General features: G+C 42.5%; 1 pseudogene; it reads left to right on the forward strand.

The window, feature by feature from the left end:
* Positions 1 to 8,228: 8,228 nt before the first annotated feature.
* LOC143793861 (AN1-type zinc finger protein 5 pseudogene) lies at positions 8,229 to 9,128 on the forward strand (annotated as a pseudogene).
* Positions 9,129 to 9,524: the final 396 nt, after the last annotated feature.

Below are 9,524 nucleotides of genomic sequence, written 5' to 3' on the forward strand. Positions count from 1 at the left end.
TCAATGCCTCCACTAATTGTTTCACCAGCTCTGCATTTTTAATGGGCTTACCGGCTGATGTAAGAAACGTTCTGCTTCTCCAGACAGGGTGATAATCATGGGATATTCCCCATGCATAATTCGAATCTGTGTAAATATTAGCGACTTTACCTGCAGGAGCTCTACACGCCTCAGTGAGTGCCTTCAACTCTGCCTCCTGCACCGACATGTGAGGAGGGAGTGGTTCAGCTCAGATTACCTCATGTGAGGATACTACTGCATGTCCAGTTTAGAATCGCCCATCCTGGTGGTATCTGGAGCCATCTACAAAAATAAAAACCTCAAAATATGCATTAGGAACAGGTTTTTCATGAACATATGTAAAACATACTGTCTCCTGACTCATCAGTTCCTATGCAGTCATGTTTGTGCGTCAACGTACCAGAGTACTTTTTTTTTTTTTTTTTTTCTAATGCTGTCACCAATTCCCCCTTTTCTGAATCCACAGGCAGAAGATTGGCTGGATTCAGAACATTGTACCTTTTGAGGGTGACGTATTCATTAAATTAGTATTAGAGCAAATTCAAGTCTGATCTGTCTGGCCATAGACAGGTGTTTTGGTTGAACTTGTACGAGTATGGCATTAATGTCATGTGGGGATCAAATTGTCAAACGAAAAAGACAGTGTGAGCTCACATGCCTAGCTGTAATACAGCAGCTCTTACAACACGGACACACGTAGGAGACCCTCTAATTACTGGGTCTAATTGTGCTGAGTAGTAAGCTATTGGTCTCTGTTTCTCTCCATGTTGTTGTGTCAGTGCTGCGGTAGCATGTCCTCCCTGCTCTGTGCAAAATAAGAAAAATGGCTGATCATAGTTTGGAATGCCTAAGGCCGGGGCTGACACAATGAGCAGCTTCAGAGAATAGAAGGAATCAATTGCTTCTTGAGTGAGATTGTAGGGGTTTGATGACAACCTCTCATAGAGTGGTTGCATCATTTGTGAAGCAGACCTTATCCAAGGTCTACAGTAGGTCACCAAACCTAGGAAAATACGTAAATGCTGGTGTGACCTGGGTAAAGGAAGATTTTGTATTGCCTGTTTCCTGTCTTCAGTCAGGTGTCTTGTACCTTCAGCAATACAATGTCCTAAAAATGTCACCTTTTGTTTGCAATACTGTAATTTGTCACGTGAGACCTTGCAACCCTTCTCTGCCAAAAAACACAGCAAGGACACTGTAGCTTCCTTGCAGGACGTCTGGTCCGGGCAGCAGAGCAAGAGGTCATCCACGTACTGCAATAGTACAGTCTGTGGATGAGGTGGTTGCCACTGCTCAAGAATCCCTGCCATCACTGTTGGATAGATGGTTGGGGAGTTCTTTCCCCCTTTTGGGAGGACCGTCCAACAGTATTGTTTATCTTCGTGAGTAAAAGAGAAAAGACTCTGACAGTCAGAGTGCAGGGGTACAGAGAAGAATGCATTTGCCAAATTAATAACTGTGAAACATTTTGTGACCGTATGGTATGTGTATTAGGGACAATTGAGATCACACTCACTGTAACATCATTAATAGCCTGTAAGTCATGAACTATTCTGTGTTGGGGGAACCCTTGGGTCCTTTTTTTTCAATGGGATACAAAGGGGTGTTGCAGGGGGAAGATCTTTGCACCAGGACCCCTGCCTTAACATACTTTTTAATATCCCTGCTCAGGGACATTGATTTGACTAGACTTAAGGGGTATTGCTTTAACCGGAGAGTAGTGGTTCCTTCTTTTAATTTAATTATGACGGGGGAATGGGCAGCCGACCCACATCAGATTTTCCCCTTGCCCAAACGGTGTCTGGTACCTAACTCTTTTTCCCTGTCCTCAGACATTCTGGTGTCAGGTGTTACTTTCACTACTCTTGCCATATACACCAGTTCTGCAAATTTACACAAGTGCTTATATAAATCACACATTAATGACCAAATATTATTTATACCCGTATTTGATTGGGTAGAGTACCTCTTAAGAAAACTAAATTTGATTCACAGAATATGTTACCAAAAGAAAATTATATATATGAAAATATATAATTACGAAAGATACTGAATCATAAAATGAGAGAGCACAATGCCATAGGCCACAGCAAAGCACAAGCTTATTCTAAGAAAGTAGCAGCTCCATAACTAACAGTTCCAAATATAAAAAGAAGGGATTTGAAAAATACCAAATATTAATGCCAGTTGCTTGCGATAAGGTATAGGAAGTGGAAAAGACAAATAAACAGTGACTATGGTTTGAGCCAATATAATGAATGGCTAAAAAACTATATATCACATGAAGACAACCTAGAAATACACGGTAAGTATACCATCTTGTGTAAGGAAACTACTAAACTGGCAAATGAATGGAATTAAGTGTAACTATAATAGGGCATGATTTACCTGTGGTATAATGTGCACGTGGAAGACCCTGGCGTCCCTCTGCCCCAAGTGTTTATATGAAAGGGGACTTGTGACGGTAATACCCTCAGGAGAGTACTGTATGATGGCCTAGACAGCACTCAACTCTGCTCCCAGCTAATTCATAGGGGTATTGTCACTAACAATAAGTTTGTAAGCACCTCTTGGCTGTCTCGTGATTCTAGTCTTATTTGTTTAGTCATAGGGCTTCAGTCGCTTGTCCTTCTACACTCACGCATTCCACAGTCTTGTCAGTAATCATGTCTGGCATTATCAAGTCTTTGTGTACCACAGTTCCGGCTGCCCCAGTGTCAATCAAGAATTCTGTCTCTTTCCCTCCCGGCATTGGTATGGTGGTCATCAAGGCAGGACCAGGTCCGGAGGGGACAAGAACAGGGCACACATTTGTCACTGGGTTGTCAGTTTCCTAGTCTAAAGGTGAAGGAAGTGGTAAATTGGTCTGAGTGTCCATTTTCTCCACAGTTAAAACACTTTACTGTTTCTAAGTCCTTAGGTCCCTCACTACGTCTCTACTGTTTTCCTTGTACTCCAGCATACATGACACGTCTTATTGTCCTAGTTTGTTCAACTCTTTAACGACTTTCAGGAGATCTTTTGGATCTACATTACTCCATTCAGGTCTGGCTCTCTGTATTGTGTCTCGTAAGTCTTTGGTCATACCGTCAATGAATGTATTTACCAATACTTTAACATCAAGTGGGTTTACTGGACTGCACCCCATGTCTTCCCATTTCAGCTGTAACCGTCCAAAGTACATCTCTACACTCTCTCCTTTTGTCACATCTGTATAAGTCTTAATTTGCATCTTAGTACGTCACCTGCTTTTGTGCTCACTAACTCCCTAGGCCTGCCCAGGTGCACTTATACGTCCACCATATTGTCTTTATCTGAAAAATGGGAAAGGTTGGTTTTCAGGGTCAGCTAATTGTTTTTTGCATAACTAGCTAGTCAGAGCGCCTCCAGGGATAATACTCCTGTATCTGTTTTACCCTACCTGATGTGGTTGGTTCTCTGGTGGTGGGGGTGACTAGATGACCGGTCTACAGCTCCTTCCCAAAAGGATTACTGTCAGCCTACTCCCAAAAGTTAATGTCCCCACTATCCACCAACCGCAATCCTGTGTCAGCTTCTTATGTCACTACATGTGATCTTGTCTGGACAGGATTCAGTGCAATTCTCTTAGGCCGGGTTGCAGCACAGATCATACAAGTATTTCTCCAGTCTGGGTTTGTCTGACCACAGTGGTTACAAGTCCATCTGTCTTGTCTGGGTCTCTGGTTATACAAAGGTATAACCGTAAACCGTAGCAGTAATGTGTCAGTCATAGCAGTAGCATAGCAGTAATGTGTCAGTCATACTTTATCAAAACATTCATAATACACCTTACTTCCGTTCTGCTGCACTCTCTCAGACGCCATTTATTCACTTGCTATTTTCCTCCTTTGTCTGTGCCTTTTTGAACATCCAAACATCCATTCACTGGCATTTTTGCTTCTTTCAATCTCAGTCTCACATCTTTCACTGCTTCCTTTTTCAATCTGTACAGCGGTTTTGGATCCCATTGGGGGCCCTGACTGCACACAGAATAAGTTGCCCATGGCTTCAATTTATCCGCTCAGACAACTCACCTGCAGTGTGAGTGTCAAGATTTAGAGGGAAGGCTATGCCACCTCTGACCCAGTAAACCTAAAGGATGTAACGGGAAGGCTATGCCACCTCTGACCCGTTAGATCAACTGGCTAGAAGGAAGGCCCAGCTGTGTTAGGCCTCTGACCCACTAGCTCAGTTCCATGGACGGGAAGGCTATGCCACCTCTGACCCGTAAATTCACTGTAGAAGGAAGGCCCAGCTGTGTTAGGCCTCTCACCTACTACATCAGCCGTGCAGTTGGCTACCTCCTCTGTTGATCTTCAATTTGCTATATCAATCACTCAACTTGAAACAGGTGAATCTTTTACCAATCTTTCAATCACTTACAAGTTTCCTCTAAAATAGGCACAGTTCTTTTTCACTTTCAATTTCCAACTTACAATATTGTACTATTGTTTAAACACAAATCTCTCAGCGTGTACTAAACCAAGGACAGAGAAACTTAGAATGCAGCTACATGCCCCCCCTTCCTCTGGCCCACAGCACAGAGATGAGAAATCACAAACAAGTCGCGCAGGGGTTCGCTTCCCTCCTCCCATCTGGTACACAGCACTGAAATAAGAGCTTGGTGCCTCACACATACAGAAACAGAATGCAGCAGTTTTCAGACTTAATCTCTATAAAACATTCATCCTCTCGGAATTAAAAACAGTTTCTCTATACAGGCAGATCACTACATAACTTGAATAAGCTGATTCTGACCGCGTCCGGCCAAAACACATATAGAAACCTATCCAATGTCAAACCATATATAACACAGGTTTCACTGAATCTCAGATGTAATTAAATGTACATTAAAAATATCCACAACTCATTCATCCTGGACCTTCAACAACAGTTAGATAAGTAATGATACTTATGTGATCACTCATTCATTCATGCTCATTCAGGGATTGTTTTTTTCTTTTCCTTTCACTTTTTAGTTGATTTTACAAGAAGAAAATCCCTTATCTCAAATCTCAATCACTCCACCTAATTCAGCTCAAACTGAGTTGAATAATGTCTCCTGTCACATACAGAGGACGACACCTAACGGAACCCCTCATCAATCAGGGATGGATTTATCTATTTATCCCTTATACTTATTTACTCACCTCTCATCTCATTCAGAGCTTCTCATAGACATACATACATACATACAGCCTGCCTATTTTGCACTTTGGAATTAACTCAACTTTATATAAATAAAACTGCAGCAGTGTCCACTGACACTCTGAAAGCACTTTAAGGCCAAACAACAAAAACCACGGCCTTATACAAAATACAGCTTCATATAATGTACTGCCAATCCAAAATGACCAAAATAACAACACTGCACAGAGCCTATCCCAGCTCTGTATTACACACTAAACAAATACATAACCAATTAGGATATTGACAAATAACACAGATAACAATTATCACAATTATCATCTTATTACTCTATTATTCAACTCTCATACGGACATAAACAGACAAAACACAAAACTCACTGGTGATGTGGATTCTTTGAACCGTGTTGGCAGCCTTTTACCCAGAGGTATGGACAGATCCAGAAGAGAGATTGCAATTGCAAACCAAATTGTAAGAATAACATTTCTCACCTTGCTGCAGCTGTGTTTGCATGTCCAATCTCTCAGGAAGCGCCCACATATGGATTCCGAATAAGGCTGGTTACCATGGCCCCCGTTCGGGCATCAAAAACTGTCGTAGCTGTTTTCGTTCTGACCCAATGTCAGCTGACAGATCACCAGTGAGACCCAAATCAAGTAGTTACGCCCGTTATTTTACAAGCACGCTTGGAGACAAAAAGACACCTCACACATATCCTATGAGCAAGTCACTTTTATCTGATATATTAAAAGCCAAAGCAATGTTTTATACCATTTACAACAAATGCATTTCAATGTAACTCATGTAGCCCCCACCATCACCCAGGGTCATACTTTATTTACCATAACCCAGAACATGTTGTGGCTGACTATTGAAAGCATACATGATAAGAAGTATAGTCTCCTTGAAGAGGAGACCATCAGACTACTGCGTCAACAGATTCTAGTAATTCTAACACTTAAAGGCAAGAGGCACTTAAAGGCAACTTATTAACCCTTCTATATCAAACTCCTAATAGAATGTATTACTCCACTAAATTTAGACTATAACTTTGCCGGTCTGTATTGGAGCACCTGTTACATTATCAAATTGGAGACAAGTACACACCACAATAATAATACGGACAGTGTGCTTTTACTTTAGCCTTTTTGGCCTTTACATGAACCCTACCTAGCATTTCTGGTTGATTCCATATTTTTCCAGGGTTGATAAGTGTGGTAGAACTTTTCTGCAAAATGTTATACTTGTGTTCAAAATGTATGACAAACAAAAAAGTGACACTGGCAATGGACTTGTCAAATGATTTTTAGAAGATTTGTATAGTCATTCTTTACTTTTAGATCTTCAGATGACATGGAATCTGATTATTTATTTTACTTATTTATATGGCACCATTACTTTCACAGCGTTTTACAGACATCATCATCACAGTCTCCATTGGGGCTCACAATCTAAATTCCCTATCAGTATGTATTTGGAGTGTGGGTGGAAACTGTAGTGACTGTAGGAAACCCACGGAGAACATACAAACTGCTTGTTGTTATCCCTTGGAGGGACTTGAATCAAGAACCTCAATGCTGTAAGACTACTGTGCTAACCACTGAGCCACCATGCTGCCCATTTGGAGTACACAATTAAAAAGCATGTGTTTCTACCTCTGCAAGCTGTGGTGGTAAGGCACAGGCAATAATAGTAGCACTCTAAACCAGAGCAAATCTTGAGATGGGAATCAGTTAGTAGATCAGGCCTCCTGTACCAGTCAAGAAGACCTGTGAACCAAATATGGTTTCTCAGAAGAGGAAGGTGTTATCCTCGCCTATGCACATTTGAGGCTATGCCATGATTAAAAGATCCTCTGGGTCATAATCTGCTTCTTTTGCAATTGGCTCTGAAGGGACAACCTCCTGTGGCTACATTCATGGGGTTCTCTTTCCCATGTAATGCTTTCTCTATGAACCAATTTACCTGGTGACTATGCATATGGTCCTTTATTGCCCATAATTATTGCTTTTTTCGTTTCATATAATAATTCGTTACTGTATTATTTATTGTCTGGTCATGTGTATTGCACTTACTAAATTGTACTTGACATCACTTTAGGGTTATTGTCTATTCATAGTTACCTCGGATATCCACCACATTTACATGGCTCTATTGGTTATCATGCTGGTCATATGGGTTGTTTTCCAATGACAATTTTTGACCTAGGAAGCAGGTTCTGGCACAAAATGTGCAATTTTAAATATTTTTATTTTACCTTGTCTAGGTTTTTGTGGAGGTAGAGATTTGCTACTTTATCTTGTCTGTAAAATAGCACAGAGCTCCAACTATTACAGACTCAGATTATGTCTCACAAGCAACTTTAAACAATACACAAATAACGATGCTACTTTACGTATAACCTCCCTGGCCCTTACTAAGCAGGCCACACGGCTCCCGTGTACTGACTACTGAAGCCTACACTAGGCCCTAACAGGTGCACCAAACAGGAACAGACTCACAGTGATGTTGGGGACTCAGGTCCAGTCCCAGGGGGCCCCCAGAAGTCTAATATGGTGGTGCACATGGCTTTCTGTCAGCTCTGTGAAGCGTGGTCTTCTCCTTGCTTCTGGATCCTAGGGATGCTCCTGGAAACTGTAAGTCCCTTTCTCAGTATCTTCGTGGCTTCACGAGCTAGCACAGAACAGCCACCTTTGCTGTACCCGGAAAAGTCTTGCAAATTTCACACGTACACTCCGTCCCAGGCTGTGGGACCTTCCTTGTACCAAACAGCACAAAGTTCTCCCTAGCAGCTTCAGCTCACACACACAGTTCAGGCTCAACTCCTCCCCTCATTCTAGGGCAGTTCATCTTCACAGCCTATAGCAGGGGGAAGCAGGACATTCCATCACACCAGACAAGGGGGTGCTGTCTCTTAAAGTGGCAGCATGTTACTGTCCATAACAGCACCACCCTCTTACATGCCTCCCTTCTGTGCCAGCTCGATGCATTTAAGTAAACAAAGACATACTAGCTGAGTAGCCAGGTTACGTCACATTCGGGGGGCACAGTGAGGCGGACATTGGGCACAGGAACGGCGGGACAATGGCGACCTATTAGTGTGGGGCTGTCACACGGTCCTCGGCGAGGAGCACACGGGATTACACGGCTCCGCCAGGAGAAGTAGAAGCCCGCTGCTTAGCGTTAGCCAACGAACAAAGAGCAAGGCAGAGCTCGTGAGAAGACGCCCTCCCCCGCCCAGCTGTGGCCTCAAACCATAGAAAACAATGGCTCAGGAGACAAATCAGACACCAGGCCCTATGCTTTTGCAGCACAGGGTGTGGCTTCTATGGCAATCCTAGGACAAGTGGAATGTGTTCTGTGTGCTATAAAGAACATCTTCAAAGACAGAACAGTGGCAGAATCAGCCCCATGGGTGCATCCAGTGGTTCGAATAGTCCTACTGCAGAGTCTGCAGCCATCCAGAGAGTAGAAACTGTATTAAACAACTGTGAAAGTGATGTGTGCAGCCCTACTGACAAATCCAGAAATGTGGCTGCTTTACCTATAACTCAGCAAATGACAGAGATGAGCATTTCAAGAGAAGATAATTCGACTTCTCCAAAAACAGAATCCTCAGAACCAGTTGTGACTCGGCCAAGTCCATCAGTATCTCAGCCTAGTACATCTCAAAATGAGGAAAAGACTCCAGAACTCCCCAAGCCAAAGAAGAACAGATGCTTCATGTGCAGGAAGAAGATTGGTCTTACAGGTTTTGACTGCCGTTGTGGGAATCTGTTTTGTGGACTTCATCGTTACTCTGACAAGCACAACTGCCCTTATGACTATAAGGCAGAGGCTGCAGCAAAAATAAGGAAAGAAAACCCAGTTGTTGTGGCAGAAAAAAATACAGAGAATATAAATCTACATTTGTGAAGACTGACTGACTTTTTCTTTTGATTCTGATTTTAATGTATCTTTTCCTTGCCAGATACCCTGAACCGTGATACCATGGACTGATGGCTCAGGAGTGGACCCTGGACCAGTAGCAAAAGGGTTCCCCCTTATGCTAATGGCATACTGTCATGCCTAGCCTCCAGTTTACTATCAGAGAGCATATAACCTTACATTGTCAATTTGAATCAGGCATGGATTTGTGACGATTTTCATTCACCTGCGGCTGATGCCAATGATTAGTTTAGCTGTATCATCTTTCTGTCTGCCTGTCTGTTGTTTTCAACTTTCACCATACACCTGCTGGCAGTTTATGGTGTTTTATTGTGCTATACTGTACAGTTGCTGCCAGTGCTGGCCCTAAACTGTGTGGTTGCTGCCACTTCCACTTTTATTGCCAC

Source organism: Ranitomeya variabilis, chromosome 1 (genome assembly GCF_051348905.1).
Source record: "Ranitomeya variabilis isolate aRanVar5 chromosome 1, aRanVar5.hap1, whole genome shotgun sequence".
NCBI classification, from domain to species: domain Eukaryota; kingdom Metazoa; phylum Chordata; class Amphibia; order Anura; family Dendrobatidae; genus Ranitomeya; species Ranitomeya variabilis.